At 39.9% G+C, this 18667-nt stretch overlaps 1 protein-coding gene and 1 pseudogene across 1 annotated transcript in view; one reads left to right on the top strand and one right to left on the bottom strand.

Annotated features, from left to right (window-relative positions):
• The window catches only part of NRIP1 (nuclear receptor interacting protein 1), a 95590-nt gene that overhangs the window by 32197 nt on the left and 44726 nt on the right, over window positions 1–18667 (bottom strand). The window lies entirely within an intron of this gene.
• Window positions 3098–18667, top strand: part of LOC134399616 (actin-like protein 9) — a 45992-nt pseudogene continuing 30422 nt past the window's right edge.

Raw genomic sequence — 18667 nt, 5'->3', positions numbered from 1 at the left:
ACACAAAATTGAGGTTATTTATCCATTTTTGCAACCATTTAGACCAATTAAAACATAACACCACAGGAAAAAACAAAACATACAAACAAACAAACCCACAAGTGACATAAGTAGCAGTGTAACAATGAATTCCCTCAGCAGCATTTCCAACTTTATAATTAACAGTACAATCCTATACATATCTGCACAGGATGAGTGCCACTGGATGAGTTATTGGATGAGTTTCAGTTGCTGATGGCTGAGGATGTGGACAAGGTGCTTGGCAAAGTCCAGTCAACCACCTGTGCACTTCACCCTTGCCCTTCATGGTTTATTATATCTAATAAGGAGGGGCTATTGGTTGGGTCCAGGAGGTTGTACGCTCCCCCTTGAGAGAGGGAGTGGTGCCAGCCACTTTAAAAGAAGTGGTAATTAGTCCACTCCTGAAAAAGCCTAATCTGGACCTGCATGATGTTGTAAAGACTGAGCAGGTTTTCCTAACTCTGGATTTAGCACGGACCCAAGCCAAGACAAAGAGGGCTCACAGATTGTGAAGCAGAAGACTTTATTAAGACTAAGAGTAGGGTAAATACATGGGGAGAATAGTTAAGAGTGACTTGAAAACAGGCATAGCATAAAAACCCAAGAACGTATAAAACAATAAAATCTTAACTGATATTACCTACCTACTACCTAACCCTTGCCCCATTCGCCATGGTTCTCTCCGCATGCTTTGGCAAAGACGAGACCAGGAGTTTGGGGCGGGTCCTCAGCTGTAAACCTTTTCCCTAGTTTCATTTCGCCCCCCCTCCAGGTGGTACCTTTGTGTCACGCCCCCTTTGTCCTCTGAGGTGCATGGCTGACTGCTGACTGGCCTTCCTTCCTCTTCCAGGTGGTTCAGCCAGGACTCTTTGTCATTCAGACTTGGTGCATAATAATACTAGAACAGAACTACCTTTCAGACCTCCGCTTCACCCCTCCCTTGGCCTCCAGGCCAAGGTTCTTTGGCATTTAGAATTTGTACATGTCAATATCAAGCCCACTACATCACCCATTTGTCCTCTGCCCAGCACAGTCTATCTGTTCTCCTTTACAGATGTTAACAACTATAGCCTGGTAGCTAATATCCCTTTCCTGGGCAAGGTGCTTGAATGGGTGGTTGCTGGACAACTTCAGGCACTCTCAAATGAAACTGATTATCTAGATCCATTTCAATCAAATTTCAGGCATGGCTTTGGAACGGAAACTGCATTGGTCACTTTATGGGATGACCTTTGCCAAGAGAGGGACAGGAGGAGTGTGACCCTGTTGATTCTCTTGGACCTTTCAGTGGCTTTTGATACCATTGACCATGGTATCCTTCTGGATAGGTTGTCTGGGCTGGGAGTTGAAGGCACAGCACTGTATTGGTTCTGATCCTACTTGGATGGCCAATTCCATAAGATGGTGCTGGGGGATTATTACTCTGTGCCATGGCATCTAGGTCATGGGGTTACACAGGGCTCTATTCTATTCCCCATGCTATTTTAACATCTACACGAAACTGCTGGGGAAGGTTATTCATAAGTGGGGGCTAAGGTGTCATAAAATATACAGATGATACCCAGCTCTATCTCTCCTTTTCATCAAATCCAAGTGAGGTAGTGACTATTCTGAATCAGTGCCTGTGCATGGTAATAGACTGGATGACGTCCTATAAACTGAGACTCAATCCAGACAAGACACAGGTACTGTTAGTAGGAGGTTCATCTGGCCAGCTAAGTGATGTTCAGCCTGATTTGGAAGGGGTTGTATTCCCACTAAAGGATCAAGTTCATAGTTTCTACACTCTGATAAGCGAGATTGCCTTTGAAAACAGTTTGGAAACTTCAGCTAGTCCAAAGTAGGCATCGAGATTGGTAATGGGGGATTGAACAGCATGGTCATATTTTGTCAGTACTTTCCCATCTGCACTGGTTGCCAGTCAAGGTCCGGACCCAATTCAAAGTGCTGGTATTAACATTCAAAGCCCTAAACCTGGCTTGAGGCCAGGTTATCTGAAGGATCACCTCCTCCCATATGTACCTGCCCAGACCCTAAGATTATCTTCAACAGTCCTTCTCTGGGAGCCCAACCAAAGGAGGGGGCCTTTTCTGCTGTGAAAACACAGTTATGGAATAAGCTTCCCAGAGAGGACCACCTGGTGCTTACGTTGTAACTCTTTTGGTGCCAGGTGAAGACCTTTTTTTTTTTTTCCCCAGGCATTTTCTTCTGTTAGTTCTGTTGTTGTTTTATCTGTTAATGTATTTTTAATTGCTGCACTGCTGTTAGGTTTTATTGTAGTTTTAAACTTTTTAATTTTATACTTTATTTTATGATGCATTTTGTATTGTTATTGTTGTGAACCGCCCAGAGAGCTCCGGTAAATGGACAGTATAAATATGTAAAAAATAAGTAAATATATAATTTTTATTCAATGGCACTTACTCTCAGGTAAGTTTGTGTAGGATTGCAGGCTAAGGGCTGAAAACATGTGTGGTGTGGGAAATCCAGCATCAAATACCCTATTTTTTCTAGCTTTTTAAAATAGCTGTGGGAATTCCAATTTTAATTGGAGCAGTGTCATTAATATGGTGGTAGGGCGGGGAAGCTTAACTCTCCCCTCCAAAGCTGCCATGAAACCTACAGCAGAAAAATTTCAGCTATTTGCATCAGGCTTATATTTTTCCCACTGGTGGGCTAAAACTAAAATAGTTCTGGAAGGAGAGGGTTGATTTAGACCAAGAAATCAACCCTGGAAGGAGAGGGTTGATTTAGACCAAGAAGTTTAAAAATTGGAACCCTGTTTGGAAAACTTTAGTTGCCCTCAAATAAGAGGTTCCAACGCTTTAGGACTTTGCCATAAAGATCTTGCTGCTAGGTGCTACAATCCTTACTTGGTCCAAGGATGAAACAGTAAGCAATGCCAACTGGTCAGATCTCAAACTGCAGAGATGGTTCTTCAAGTATGTCAGTCCCAGGTTATGACGGGCTTTAAAGGTTAACACCAGCATCTTGAATTGCATCTGGAATAGTAACCAGCGTAACTGGTACAGAACAGCTTAAATATGCACTTGCCTTATCCCCACCTTTGCCGAAGATGGACATCTGCATTGTACAACAATTGAAGCTTCCAAAGTTCTTTTCTCGAGTAGCCAGCTCCATGGAGGCCTGGAAGTTAACCGTAGGTCACTTTAGTGGCATCCCTTCTATCAAAAAGTAAAGAGAATCTACGCCACTGCCCTTGGAGATTAAAAAAAGGGGTGTGGGGGGAGGAAGGGACTCTTAGCAAGAGCTTCTACCTGTTTCACTGAGATACATCCAGGCTCCTTACCTCCTCAGACACAGTTACACTCACCCTATATATTACAGGCAAACTAATCTCCTGCAAACTAGTAATTTCTCTAACTAGCATCTCCTCCACCTTTTCTGGGTTCAACTTCAATTTATTAATGTTCTTGAATTTAATGGGCCTCTAATCGTGTTCCAGTGTAAGACCAGAGCTCTCAAAAGTACTATACATGGGATGTGTAAACCAGTGGCTTAGAAATAGCAAAATGCCATTAATTATTTAATATGCATCTGAAAAAAATCCAGTATTTGTAGCCACCAAAGACTGCTGCTACCAACCACACAAACAGGAGAAAACTGTAATCAAATGTTTTCATGCCTTGTATATGCCATGAACAACAAGCGTGAGCATATCATTCAGTCTACACTTTAGAAATTCATCCATAAGCATATGGGCACTTGCACATAAGATAAAACATTCTGCTATAATAATATACAATGAGACATAGTAACAAGATGTGACAGTGTATCCCTGAAGACACAGAGGCCTGCCACAAGTGCCCAAATTCTCCTTGCCACTCAGTTATTAGCCAGGGTGGAGTGAAGAGGACTGTGACTGGGAGGAGGTGCAAGGGAACGCCATCCTCCCTGGGTAAATCATGTTTTGGCCAGCCCACCAAATAGCTATTGAGTGAGCTGAGTGAAGCACACGTGGGATGGGGCACAAGACACATAGGGACCTGTGTGTGCTATCCTCTTCACTTTAGTTGTGCACCTCCCCATATGCCTGGCTGATTGATGTTTTCCCAGCTGGGCAGATAGGTGGGAGGGTATCTCAGCACTTGGGAAGGGGGAGTTAAACCTTCCCCATCTCCATACGCAGTTGTAGGGAGATATAATGTATTATGTAGTGTTTAAGACTGAGGGAATGTTTGCGAGTGTGTTTAAGAATGGGGACGTTCATGGGGGAGTGTGTGTGTGTGTGTGTGAGAGAGAGAGAGAGAGAGGGGGTGGTGGTGGTGGAGGGGAGAGACAATGGTCCTGGACATGCAGATTACTGCCATTAGTCTCAGCTACCACAAGCATGCAGCCCCCGTCCTACAGCCACAGGTGGCCCTCGGGGTCAAAAAGGCTGCCCATTGCTGTGCTAAAAGAAGTGCTCCTGTTAGGGTTCCAGCCAGCATGGAACAGAAGCCTTATTTTTCTGTTCAAGCCTTCTAGCAGAAAGAGAAGAAAAGGCAAACCTTTTCAGGCATACCTCTGAGACTGTGCTAAAAGGGAGACTTCTTCCTGAAAGCCTAGAAGCGCCGCAATCAGAGTACTGGGTTAGATTGATTAAATGGACAAATAATGCAACTTCCTATGTTCCTACAGGGAATTGCCAGCCCCAAACCTGCACATTTTATTTCTAAATAGCAAGGGTGTGGGGTCAGAGAATGGGAAAAGAGAAGGGCCTTTTCTTTTTGTCTTTTAATCTCATGGCACCTACCGCAAATTCCCCCTCCAGGATTCTGATTATAAACTCTCAGGGGCTTAAAAAGGTTAATTTCCACTTATTTCCCACATCTTTCTTTTCTCGTCTGGCCCACAACTCATACCTAAATATTCCGTATCTCCTTGTCAAAATATTTGGGAGTTTAAAAAACATTAATTATTTTTCACTTAAATTAGCTAAGTAGTAAACATTACTTTGGGAGGGATGTATTTTGCATCAAGGGACATGAGTTTGCTATCAGAGGAAACAAGTGGGATCTGTAAGAAAATGATGCAGTATAATCCCAAGTAGTACTCCAGTTCAGGGTTCTAACCAGCCACCCATGACTTCTTCCTCAATGTGAAAAGCTTTGGGGAATCTTCTGTAAAGCTCAGAATTCCCAATGGTATCTACCTTTTGTTTCTCAGTGGCTGCATTTTGGCTTCATTTCTGTAGGCTTGGCGGCACTGGGTTTGCTATTAAAGGTGTGATGATCTATTGACTTGTTTTCTAGAATGGAATAGCTTCCATTCAATTCTACAACTACACTGGCAACATACACACAATTTAAACTACGAATCCATCTAAGGGACAGTTTTAGACCCACTTTACATATCATTCTGGTGACATATATTTTTCCATTTTGCAAAGCAACCTTATTGGTTAAATCACCCAGGTATGTGGAAAAGTGGATCTTAAATTAAGAAAGCAGCTTGATATGGGTCCTCCCTATGCTCTTTTCATAACCTAAGTATGTAGGAAAATTGGGGGAGGGCAAGAACACATGGGAAGAATCACAGAAATGTTGATTCTCCTTTGTTGTAGCTTTTGATGTGATGCTAGCATAATTCTTCTCACATGAACCTATCTCTATCTTGAAAGAGCACATTTGCAATTAAAAAGTTGACCTGGACTCTCCTGGCTGCCCAAATGTTGTTTGTCTTGGACCAGGATTGCATTTTTTTATCAGCTGATTTACAGACTATTCTCTTTCCTGGAGATTAAATATTTGGCAGATTGCAACTACAATCAGCTCTAGCATAGCCAATGGTGAGGGCTGATGGGAGTTGCAGTCCAACAAGTTGCCCACCACTGATCTAAGACTACTCTTGAAGACCAAGACAATAAAACTCCAGTAGCAGAACACATGCTTTATATGGGAAAAGTACTGGATCCAATCCAGCATCACTAGGTTAAAAAAAGAGAAAGATTTCATATAGTGTGGCAGGGAAAGACCCCTCTCTTAAAGGCTGAAGGCATGGATGAAGTAGAAAGTACTGGTAAATGGATGACATGACTCAGTATACAACAGCTTCATATGGTAGGGGAAATTGGTACTATTTGGCTGCCTTCTGGTATGTATTAGGTCTATCAATGTAGACATGAAGAGAGAGAGAATTAACGCAGACACCCATGCATTCTCAATATCTGTCATCCCCTCCTAATACATAGAGAAACTTCATTAACAGATATCCGGGCATTCTCACTCTCACCCCCAAGGATTCGACTGCCTTTGCAGTGGAATCCTTGTTTCCTCAGTCCCTACATCAGCAGCCATTCTGCAACTGGACTGCTAGGATTGCCAGCTACTGAGGGAACACCCACCCACACCCACACCCACACCCACTAGATCACCAAACAAAATTAACATTTTGAGCCCTTATGAACATGGGAATACATTTGCAAGTGGTTTTTTCAGGGTCTTGTGCAAGTGCAAGAGTGCCTGTCCATTATATAGCCCAGCATACCAATATGCTCTCTCATCAATGACCTTGTCAATTTTTTCCTCTACTTCTGCATTTGCCTTGCTAGAGAACACCTTTTCTAAAAAAGAAAAAAAAAAGGCTTCAGGTACTACTAGTTATAGCCACCCGAAAAAGCTCCTTTTCCTGCAGCCACGAGCTGCTTTCAGCTCCCACACCCCTTTGTGCTTGGCACTTCCCTCCACTGGTCTGTTGCTAGCTGTCAGATATACAAGATCCATAAAGATACTCAAATTTCAAGGCAGAGCAGGGAGTGAGGGGAAGGAGTAAATACATGCAAATTTCAAGGCACAACAGTAAGTGGAATCAGTAAGTATATGCAAAATTTATGGGAAAGAGGAGGAGAAAATTACACAAATTTCATAGCTGTGGACTTTTGAATGTGCACACTTCCACAAGAGCAAAAAACAAAAAGTTGTGAATGTGTTCACTCTCTGGTGTCCTTTCTTCTCAATTTTTAGAACTATGGGGCAGAGGGCACTGAGAAGGGATGAGGAAGAATAGGGGTGGTACTAGCAAGATTGTGAAGAATGGCAGGTGTTTTTTTTTTGCTGCTTTTACCAGGTGGCCCTCTAGCTGTTCCTGGAAAACCATGATAAAGTCACCCTGCTAGGTTCAGATATCACAGCAAACCACCCTGACCATGGGTTCTCAGGGTGGCTTCTTCATTAAAAGTAAGCTACCCTGCAGAAACCACACTGGGTTTGGATGTCACAACAACCCACCATGGGTGATTACATGTGGTGGGTTGTTATGTCATGCCCTGCACCATTACACAGACTCATTCAACTCAAGTGTTCTTACTTTCTTACACAGCTACCTGAATTGGGTTCTCTTATCTCTCAGAACCCCACAGTGTAGCTTCTCTTATTCCTGTGCCCTCAAAAAGTAGAGATCAGGGTGCTCCAGGCATTCTGAACTGGCAGCTCCCAACACAGTGAATTTTCTACTGCAATACAGAAAGGGCAAAATAAAGAAGAACCCAGGAATCGCTAGCTCAAGGGTGCTCCAGGAGCTCTGAGCAGGCGTCTCCCAAAGCAGGCAACTTTTCTTAGCCTTGCCATCCCCATGGATCAGAAAGGCAAGGCTGAGAAAATGGCAGTGGAACTCACAGACGACCCGACCAGTCCAGCTGCAGCAACAGTGCAGCGTGGGGAGGAGAGGGGGGAAATACACAGGGAACTGCACACAGAGCAATCAGCCAGTGCACTCCCACAACAATTTGTACTAGCCCATGTGGTCTTACAGCCACCCATTCTTCCCCCAACCACCTCAAGCTGCTCTGATTGGCTGCTGCTTGGAAATGTTTTCTTTCTTTCCTTTTGGGGAAATTCAGTTCAGAGGAATGCAGGACCTGGCTGCCCTCCACAAAATCTTTGTTATGGGAAATGGTCAGCTCCATACATGTGATATTGCTATGTGCAACGAAAACAGTGAAGTTATCTCACCCATTCAGCACATGCCTGAGCTGCTATTATTGTTGTTGTTGTTATTGTTGTTATTATTATTATTATTATTATTATTATTATTATTATTATTATTTATTTATACAGCACCATCAGTGTACATGGTGCTGTACAGAGTAAAACAATAAAATAGCAAAACCCTGCCGCATAGGCTTACATTAGGCAGGGGTAACTGTTTTACACTGTTTTAAACAGTTTTCTTTTGGGGAGGCAGGATGCTGACCCCCACCTGCCCAGTACTGTGAAGAACACCACCACTGCTTACACCCCAAAAGGAATACTTTTAGGTTGTATATGATTAAGAACTATCGGTCCATATGAAGTAGTCTCTTCTGAAACACTGTTTTTAATATTTCCTGATTGAAAGATTAAACTACATTTTGTGTCAAAACTCCACTTAAAAAGATAGCAACAATAAAAATCAAGATTACACACACACAAGGGATGCCTGTCCTCTAAAAATCCAGCCCTTTGGGGGCATGACAGGTACCTGCTGCCCTCTCGGCTCAACTTGCATTTGCGAACCAAGCCATGGGCTTTCCCCAAAATCGGGGAACTTTTTGTAGGTTTTTTTCATCGTCAATAGAAAGTTGTGAAAATTATGCACGCAAACTGTATAATTTTCTATTGAACTTGGGGGGAAAGGGGAACATCCATGAGCTGCCCTGACTCCATGTAGAGTTGTGCCAGCTTGTGGGTAAGCGAGCCGAAGTCCAGTGGCTTAGCCGCTGAAAGTTTGGCAAACTCCATCTGAGATCCCTAATATATACACACATATAACACATGTGGTGGGTGCATACAGACACAAGTTTATAAAGTTAGCAGTGCCTTATAATCTTCTATTTGTAGTTCTATAATTAAGATAGAAGTTATTAGATAGTTAGAGAGTGGTTACTAACAATTGGTATGTGTGTGGTTTGACAAGAACAGGAACAACTTGGACTTGGCCAATTATCTTAAGAGATTTGACTTGAGTAGAACACCTTTTTATTTTAAGTGCACTTTATTTTTTCCATCAGATTTATTTATAATTCAGAGAAAGTAATTGCATTCAAGTCTAGGTTTATTTCTTAACGTTTGTGTAAAAAAGTGAAAAGAAAAGTAACAGAAATACCCATAATTGGTTCAAAATTATAATCACACTAATAATGCCAGATAAAATACAATGATTTATTGCAAATTTATAGCAAATATCTCCTGGCCGATGCAATAAGTTTGCATAGGACTACCAGTTAATTACTAACTGGTAGTCCTATACAAATGTATTTGAAAGCAAGTCCCATTAAACTTTCATCTAAGTAAACATGGATAGGATTATGCTGTTAGGCTAATGAATATTAATCTTTCGTTTTATTTTTAAGAAATTACTCATTTATTTCTATTCCTTGAATTACTTTCAGTTAACAACCAATATGTCATAGCAATAGAAAAGATTAATTCTAAAAAAAATTTCTCTTGAAGTATAACTTTACGTTATTTGTTATTTATGTGTAAGAAAACACATTATAATTGTGCAAGTCTGTGCTTATATTGTCAATGGTTTTTCATGTTTAGTAACTTTGAGGTATTCACACACATTACATTTAAACAGTCCAATTATGAAATCAAAGATTTTCTTATTACAAAAGGCACTCTGCAAATCTGTAAAAATATTAATTTGAATGTACAAGGCCATGTGGTGCATCAAAATAGTTAAGTTGTAAACCACCCAGAGAGCTTCGGCTATGGGGCGGTATATAAATGTAATAAATAAATAAATAAACAAACAAACAAAATAAGTTCTTTGCCTACAGCTTACAGTAATGGATATTACCTTTTCCTGGAGTTATTTCAAACCAAACTGTTTAAGATCCAATGTTAGTTTTGCCACATACTTCTAATAACTTAAGGCTCCAATCCTTTACATACTTACTGGACAGTAAGTACATTGAACACAATGGGGTTAGTTTTGATTAGATGTACATAGATAGGATTACAATGTAAATGTTTTAACAGAACTGCAAGAATGGGATTTTCATTTCCTTGTCAAGCTGTTTGTTTTGGTATTCTACAGATTGAGAAGCATTACCCAAGCATTACCCAAGCTTGCTCCCTATCCCACATCTTAACTGGCTAAGATTTTCTGTATTTCCAGGTCTGAAATAATTTAAAAGTTTTAACGTAGCCAAAAGAAAATATCCAAATAATTACAAACACAACTTCAGTAATGCCAGGAATGGAACACTCTATATAGACCACTATGAAAGAGTCTGAATCTTTATTAATAGAGTGCTGTGCACTTCCTGTCACACAGACAACTGTCATGAGCACAAGACTCAAGGAAAAAAAAATACAAATGTCTCCTGCACGATTAACTGACGAAGTCTGCAGCTGATGTGTTAAAAGACAGACCACCACAGCATTTTTAATTACAGAAAATAGTGCCAGCTTTCTTGTGAAAAAATAAACACCTCTTTAGCATATTAAAGCACATAGCATTTACTATTTATGAGCATCTTCCTTTAATTTAATTCTTTGAGCAGTACAGTTTGCAGTAACAGTGCAGTGAAGGGCAGAAAATGTTAAGTTGATCAATGAAACAATGTCCACATCCAAAGATTTCCCCTAAACCTCTAGTTGTTAAAACTTACAAAATTACTTTTAAATCCATTCATCTAGGCATGTTTCAAAACACTGACACACATTTGTGTGACTGAACATTTCATACAGGTTTTTCTTAGCATTCCATTTATGTTACCAGTGGAGTATACAGGGGGGAAACGTGCATTAGAACTGGCTACATAGTTTACTGTAGTGAACAAAGATACATCCTCAATAGTCTCTCTCATACTTTTCATTCCTTTATTTCATTTCTTTACCGAGACATATAGCATATGCCAAAGAAAGAGCTTAATGCTAAATATTCTTGGTGTGTGACAATAGGTAATACAATAAAACAGATTACAACCATACCTTTCTTTCACAGCAGTGGTGCCAAGCACAGGTACACTGTAGCAATCAATTTGTTCTGCAGACAGTAAGGCTTTCATAGAATACTAATGCAAAATCTCTTTTCTTTCTCCTTCGACTTTACTCCCCAATGCCTGGGTCCCAACCAATACCAGGAGGAGGGCGGAATGTCTTCTGCTGAGATAACCACAACTACTAATCAAGCATACGTGTACAAGGGCACAGGATTAAGCCTCCACCAAGCTTGACTCAGGCACTGAGAGTAGCTAAACACATGCACAGCAAGGTCAAAACACACACACACACACACCCCTACTTGAGTGAACTAATTCATCATACTTTACTATTGATGGCTCTTTACCTGAGGGAACTAAAATTCCTTCCTAGTGAGATGCTAGAATTTAGACACAATAGCATCCAACACTGATTCTTTTCACCAAAATGACAAACAGTGAAGTGTTTTCTGTACTGAATAGTTTATAGTTAAAAATTGAGGGAAACTGTGTGTTTAACAGTAATTCTGCAGCAGCAAAAAAATAAATAAATACAATTATGCTCCTACTGTTAGAACTGGGGCTGCAAGCCTATACTCAATTACTCATGAGTAAGCCCCATTGAAATAAATGGCTGTTATGTCTAAGTAAAGTATTAGATTATGCTGTTAATGTGTCTCATAGATAGTTTAAATCTTTTTGGAGGAAGCAAAAGATCCCAATATATAGAAGTGAAAATATTTATAAAAATATTACAAGCCATATAATATTGTCTAAAATAGTAAATATCAAACATGCTGTCCTTCACCTTGATGTTTATCAGCATAGGAAACTAGATTCAGAACACTTGTAAAATTCTGGCACATTTACACAAGCATATTTACTATAAATATTTAGAAGCGGAGTTTTGCAATTTTTTTGGCCTGCAAAATTGCATAATATGCTTTGATTCTTGAAAACAGTTAAGATCTCTCTTGAATATTAAAATATGATGTAGATTTACCAGATCATTTATATGTAGTATGCTTTTCTTAATTCATATTATTATAATTTATCACTGGATTTGTATAACTTTGGTGATCCCTTGGTAAACTGGAATGTAACATGTTAAAAGATTCTACAGCAACTGGCTATTTGTAATTTGTCAGAAGCCTTTAATTTATCAAGAGCTGTAGTATTTCCCAGGTAATGAGATTGAGAACCTGAATCATTATCGACAGAGCTTTATTATATGTGTGACCTGCATTTGGAAAGAAGAGGGGGGAAACCCTCCTTGTACCATTTGGAATTTCATCTCCTGTTAAATTGGCAAAATACTTCTGAAATAACAGTGCTTTCAGTGAGAAATCATAAAGAGAGAAGCATAATCAATACAGATCAGTTTGTCCTTGACATACTGACCGTGTCATCAGGCTATTGTCATGTGATATCATGTCATTTCCCCACCTGGCTCATGACCTTGTCCTTTAAATGACCCAAAGCTTCCCTGAAGTAGCAGGAGGCCCCTCCCCACTGTCTCAGCAAGGTCGAATGGGTCAGCATGTCCTCATCTATAATCCACCACCATTTGTCAGCAGGGAGGCTGGAGGAGGCAGGCTTGCTACAAGGGGAGAATGCCCAATTAGGCAGCTGTCACACAAAGCATAGGCTGCAAAATTATCCCCTGTCAAAAGAAAGAGCAGCTGCGGGTGCCAATTACAGCAACCTTTCAACCCTTTAGGTACTGGAAACTACACAGAAGTAAATGAAGTACAATTAGTGGTAACAAATCAATGAATTAGGGGAGTAAATTATAAATTATTAGCAGGTGAGCCTAGGTCTTACATACTATTAAGGGCATACTACACCTCAGGCAAGGGCAAGAAGGTACAAATTTCATGCTGCCTATCAGTTTTCATTTATATGTTTTCTTGCTCTGAATCTCCATCATTTTCTCTATACATGTCTCCTGCTAGGGAGGAAGCAAAGACTAGGGAGGAAAATAAGTCATATTTTATTTTTCCTCCTTAGACTATCAAGCACTCACATACAGAAGGTAAGATTATCTGAACCAAAATTTGAAATGCGTTGTGAACAAAACCAAAAACATGTTTTAAACATTAAGAGTATTATGGTCAGAATAACAAAGAGCCACACAACTTTGTGCCTCTTGAACAGCTCAAATGTCACACAGCAAATCCCTTTTCAAAGTAAAGAGATTTTCAAAAGCAGTTTCTGATGGCATGGCAAAAAACACAAAGTCAACAAACTTTAAGGTATGCTCAACAAGCCTTTGGATGCACCTAAAGTAGCCCTTTGAATTTCAGTCATTTTCATATACTTATAAGAATTGTTATAGTCATGTTTTAGTGAATTGTATTTTAGCCTGGACAGTGTTCTGTTTACTCAGTTCTGTCTGATATTTAAAGTATGTATAAGCCCCAAACCTTCAGTCAAGAACAGCAAGCCAGTTTTTTGGGTTTTTTTGTTTTTGTTTTAAGAAATACCTTGCTGGCTGAATGAAAAGCATTTAATAGCCTAGGGACTGCTTTCAAGCTTACACTTAAATAATTATGCCATTAGATAAAGTAAGCACCCAATCACCTTTATAAGCAGCTGTCACTGGGGAACCACTTCTGGCTGTTGCATGGCAACAGAGGTGAGAGGGGAATTCCTGCCCTTACCTTTAGGCACTAGGAGGAAGTGGAAGTTGCTGAGTGAATATTGGTTGCCTCACCCACACTAGACGATCTATTCACTGAGCAGTTGTGCATTTGCCAGGGGGGCCTTTGCATGTATCAGGCTGCCTGCACTTTAAGGTCAGGAAGAGAGCCCCTTCTCAATGGCCTGCCATTGAAGGCAGTTGCATCTGGCAAATACACAAGGGAGGGCCTTCTATGTAGCAGCCCCACACCTCTGGAACAAGTTACCATCTGGGGTCTATCACTTCCTATCTTTGTAGGCTTTTTAGAAAGCTCTGAAGACCCTTTTTTCCTTTGGCTTTTTCTTGAGTTGTGTTTTGTGCTGATAGATGTTTAACTGCAATTGTCTTATTTTCTAGCCTGGATGTTTATTAACATAATAGATATTTATTAAATTTGATTATTGTTTTATTGTTTTGCATTTAAATATGCAAGCTACCTTGAGGGTTGTAACCTTAAAGGTGGCCTACACATATTTTAAAAAAAATAAAAGTAAAATAAACAGTGAGTACACACACGCGCGAAAGTCACAGAAATTTTCTCTCACACCTTAGCAGGGAATGAAGGCCCTGCAAAATAAGGGGCAGGCATTAAGTACATTTCTAGCATTTGCACAGTTCTGGTTGTGATAATTCCCACCTCTACCACTGTCCCCTGGCACTGAAAGTTAAGGGGAAAGAATGCCTTTCCCTCTCTATCACTACTCAGTCACCGCTGGCTGTTTCACCTAGCAAACTCTTTCACTAACCACTGCCTTTACCTTCTGCAAACATTTACACAATTTTATTTTAAAAGCTGCTACCATATTTTTCCTTGCAAATCCTCTCTTTTCTGGTTTTCACTCCTCTGAGAGAGCTTCTATGCTTTAAATTGACACTCTGGTAACACTTCCAGATTAATTTGTGAACCGCCCAGACCCGGCTACTGGGCGGTATAGAAATGTAACAAATAAATAAATAAATAAAATAATTTTACTATGTTACACAATAATTTCTTCTAAAGCAAACAAACGTGTATTAATCAAGTGTATTTTTAAGTTTGGCAGAAAGAAAATGGAAGTAAAACTCTAATACAATTCATAGTATTGTCAATGCAATGGTTGCCATTTGTAAGCAAGGAGCTTATAGACCATGACACACATCCAGTTTTACATTGGGCCTGTTCAGACAACACACTAAGCCATGGTTAGACTGCTAACTCTTTTGCAGAACATGGTTAGTGAGCGTATTTCACCTGTAGTTATGTAGCCACCATAGCAAGGAATAGTTCACAAGGCACACTAAATCATGGTTCACACAACACACTAAGCAATCATGTTTAGCTCAAAATGCTTAACCACTATCTTCTGTGCAGTGCAGTGCCTAGCACTGGAAAAAAAAAGTACATAAGGAAAGTGGCAGTAGCAATAATAGCAGGAGTTTCTCAGATTGACTAGATCTTAAACCCCATGTATCTGTAAATAAGCTCAATTGAAATCAAAGGGATTTATTTTGGAGTAACTTGTACAGAGTTGCACTATTACAGCAAGTTAAGTTTTAACTGTCATGAATGTACAGTCTTATTTAGAACAAACACCAAAAGTTAAAGAAGCAACCCACAGTTCTTTCTTTTCAAAAGAAAACACATATACACATATGTATGATTCTCTGATAAAGTTATTTCCTGATCAGAGAGAATACTAATTGAGATTTCATCAAGTAACAGTCCGATATGAAATTCAAATGAACTTTTTATAACAGAAAGAATGCACAAGTATTTCATAAGCACAGTGGTACAGTATTATCCCTTGTTCTATAGCTGTCTAATAGCAACCTCTTGGAAAAAGCAATTAAAATTTCATTTGGATTTTCATAGTTCAAATATAATAGGGCAAAACAATCTAAGACTTTACTGTAAATATGTGTGACACATTCATATGATTTGGAATATTGTTCTTCAAGGTTTGGCATTTCTTTTTGGGGATGCATATGTACACTGCAGTGAAGGAGTTAATGTCTTTAGAATTCTTTCCCCATCATACTTGGGTAACTATCTCTTTAAATAATTTAAATCCTCTCCATCAACTACAAAGCTGTTTTGAAGCCATTTAGCTTTGTTCTTTACATGTGTTCTAATTAAGAAATGACCTTGACATCACACACACCAGAAATCCTGGATTATTTCCTACAGCAAAAATCTACGAAGGAAAAAAAGGAAAGAAAATAGGAGGGGGGAGGCGGAAGCACACACTGTATTTCTTTTGGTAAGGAACTGAGGAAGTTGTTGGTTGGCTGAATGCTGAAGCAGTTTCACTGCATCATTTTTTTTCTGTTGTTGTTGTAGAATGTCACAGGGCGGGTTAGTATGACCTTGAGCTGCATCAGCAGCACAGCAAGGGTCGAGATGCCTGCAGGCGCCCTTGTACTGGATTTGCAAGACAAAAACCTTCAAACTGGCTGAAGGACATCTTAAATCTCTTCAAAGGTTTTCTGAACTAATCTGGGCTGCTCTTAGCCGGATCTGTGCCAGTGTGTGAGGCAAAATTAAAAACAAGGTCTTTGACAGGATGTTGTCTCCTTTTAACCCTGGAATGCCCAAGTTATGCTGCAAGAGGCAGCGTAACTTGGGTATTCCAGACAGTTTAACAAGCAACAGAAAAGTACACAGTTGACACACACAGAAGCAGTATTCTTTCATAAGAAATTATATTATCAAAGTGATAGCACGGCTATTAATATTGAATATGCAGCAGCTTAATTGCACAACATTTTGTTTCCCCTTAACCATGAACTGTATTTATTCTGCTTTGGTTCTTTCTACAGAGTGCTTCAAAGGCAGTCTTAGGTTATTGGCCAAGAGAAGTGAAAGTTCAGCATTTTGTTTGCAAGTTTGTTAGTCAGTTTGTCTGAAATGACATGACTCCACTGAACATTGAGACATCAAAATGAAATTTGATACACAAGGTCAGGTCGCAAGTTTGAATAACAGCTCGTCTCCTACACCCATTTTCAAGGAAGGCAGGATAGATGTAAAAGACAAAGCAATTAGGGGGTTTCAAAATTTGGTTAGGTTTCTTAACCAATTGTCCTGATAGCCAGTGAGGCTTAGTTTCTTGCTTCCACTCCACAGAGACCCAGTGATATCACTTTACAGGGGAGGAGCATAGGATACATGTGTGTGCACATGTGTGTTTAGCAAGCTCTCCATCCAATCCATGATATTGAAGCTGCGTCCCCCTCAGCACAAGACACAGTTCATAATTATTTTGAAAGAGATACACTCTTTCTCCCTGTACTACTGATGTCTTTTTGAAAATATATTCTTACAATGGCATATACTAAAAGGCTTTCCCTATTAGTTGCAAATATTAAAATTTATGGTTACTATTTGGAGCATGGTAACCAAACTGTTGGACCCCTGGAGACACCTCCCTTGAAGCTTGCAACAAAAGTTGGTATGAACATTCATGCCAGTACTGTGTTTCACAGAGAAACCCTGAACCCATTTCCAAGGGGTGTTTGTAAAACATAATGTAATGTGATAGCTCCCTTGAAGACTGAGATATTGGAATGAATGCTGATATTCACAATTATATATTTAATGTACACCCACATCCATTTACAAGCGTGCTGGGAGTACCTGAGGCTTTTAAAACACTGTGCTTTATTAGTATAGGCCTGATCCTACAAATCTTACAAGACACAGTACTCCTTGTCTAATGGGATTAGGTCTTATATGAGCATGTAGGGCAATCAGAATTTCAACATGAAAAAACAAATGTGACAGCTATCAAAGGAAAGTTGAATCTGCATGAAACAAAAATGCATATAATGTGGTTTGCTTGGTATGCTTAGTGAGCTGTAGACAAAGAGGACATAAGGAACCTCATGGGTTTATCTGTGGTAAGAATGAAGTCTGATTCAAAGACTCACATGAAAATAGGGAGTAACCATGGGTTGACTGGCCATTAAATATTTCTGGCCAAAGCTTTATGGTCTTGATGCCTACAGGATTATCATGAGTTACCAACCCAATAGAAAGCATATGGAATTCCTAGGGAAAGCATCACATGGGCCCTTATGACTGTTTCAGTACTCTTGTATTGATTCATAATAAAGCAGACAGCTAAGAAAAATCTAAGATTTAAAATTGTTAACTCTTGTTTATGCTGAGTTTTATTCAGACTACACTGTTGTAGAAAGGCTAATGGATTCAGGTGGTTTAAACAACAACCACAAAAAAACCTAACCCTTCGACATAAAGTAGATATGCCTGAGTTAATGAGAGGCGATTTGACTCCAAGTGTTAATAGGAAGTGAGGCTTCAGCCAGATTTGTGGGAAGTTCAGTTACAGTCAGAACCCCACTATTGCAAACCAACTGTAGATCTACACACATTGCCATGTATGCGTCCACATCATGAAATATAAGCAGAACTTGCTAGCAAAAATGAGCAGAGCTACTTCAGCCACACTGGGCAGATAACTAAGCTCACACAGCATTATACAATATCATCACATCACAGTGCTAAGGCTACCAAAACAAAGCCCTCTGCAACTTTGGACAACTCAGAACATAGTTGCAATTCTACCAGTATTGGATGGGGTCACACTTCCCTTGAAATCGGAGGTTCATCATGTGGAGGTATAGTGGATTTGTGGAGAGGGATTCTTCTTCATGGATGCCCATGTATTGGCTGTAGCCAGGGGTACTTTTTCCTAGCTGAGAGTGGTGCATTACGTCTGCTCCTGGCTATGGTGATATGTGTCTTAGTTAAATCATGTCTCAATTACTTAGGACTGCCTTTGAAGAATTCTCAGAAACTTCAATTTATCCAGAATGTGACATCCAAATTGTTAACAGGAACTGCATATAGGGAGCATGTGGCTCCCTTACTGAAACAGCTGCACTGGCTTCTGATTCATTTCTAGGCACAAAATCCTGGTGATGACCTTTAAAGACCTGAATGGGTTACGCCCAGAGTATTTGAAGGAATGCCCTCTCCCATATTAGCCTGACCATTTACTGACATGAACTTCTGAGTGCCACTTAGGGGTCCCAACTTCTCTAGAAAT

The sequence above is a fragment of the Elgaria multicarinata genome, chromosome 5 (genome assembly GCF_023053635.1).
Source record: "Elgaria multicarinata webbii isolate HBS135686 ecotype San Diego chromosome 5, rElgMul1.1.pri, whole genome shotgun sequence".
Classification (NCBI taxonomy): domain Eukaryota; kingdom Metazoa; phylum Chordata; class Lepidosauria; order Squamata; family Anguidae; genus Elgaria; species Elgaria multicarinata.
This window is presented reverse-complemented; position numbering and strand designations above follow the sequence as displayed.